The following is a 987-nucleotide window of genomic DNA, read 5'->3' as shown; positions in this document are numbered from 1 at the left end:
GATTAGTAAATTTTACCTTTCGAGATCTTTTGGAAATCTAAAAAAAACTAACTCCCTTAGTACCTGTCACATTTTTACAATCTTTTACAGCGCAAATATATCCACCCATTTTAATATTTCTCTTTTATTATTTTTGCGTTTTATAATGCCTACGCAGAACTGGCTCTTTGCGCCCTTCCCAATTATAAAACAAAAACGGTGATATAGAGGATACCTTTATATTCCTTTTCTACTTCTTTATTTTACAATAATATTGTGGGTTACTTTGACCTTATTGAACGTTATGATTCGTATTGGCGAACAAGCCGCCAAGCCGCCATATCGTCAGTTGGATTTCTTGCACATGCGCATTGAAATTTTATACCCTGGAATTTTAACTACTGTCGTTACTGGTTATACTGTGCTGTGGTAGAGTAATGATTGCAGAGATCTGATTGGTCTCACTGTTCCGTTCCGATGTAATTTCCGTATCATGGGACATCACCCTGAAAAGCTCAGAACCTTTAAGGAGCCTACAGACCAGTCATGTATTTTCACGTGAAACTTTTCACATTTTATTTTTCACTTTTCGCTTTTCATTTTTCACTCATCGAGATTTCACGTGAAACTTGTGACGTATAGCGATTACATATGCGATATTAACCTATAATAACACAAAGAAAAATAATAATATGAACGTGACTATAAAACAAAAAGAAATGTTATTAATTTATTTAAAACGTAATCCCGAATTAGTGAGAGGTAGAATAGACAGAAAAAACGAGAGTCGATTAAAATTGGTAAATTTAAAGTATTTTATTATATAATGTATTTATAGTAAATTGCTAAGAAATAAATAATTATTATATAAATAATTATTTGACAAAATATAACATTTTTAGTCTAAATTATGGGATGAAGTTGCACAAGGCATCAATACAATTGTAGAAGGTCCTCAAAAAACTGGTAAAGAATGGGCAAAGGTTAGATAATTTTACTTTTGTGTGT

The sequence above is a fragment of the Cyphomyrmex costatus genome, unplaced genomic scaffold (genome assembly GCF_001594065.2).
Source record: "Cyphomyrmex costatus isolate MS0001 unplaced genomic scaffold, Ccosl1.0 scaffold1602, whole genome shotgun sequence".
Taxonomy (NCBI): Eukaryota; Metazoa; Arthropoda; class Insecta; order Hymenoptera; family Formicidae; genus Cyphomyrmex; species Cyphomyrmex costatus.
This window is presented reverse-complemented; position numbering follows the sequence as displayed.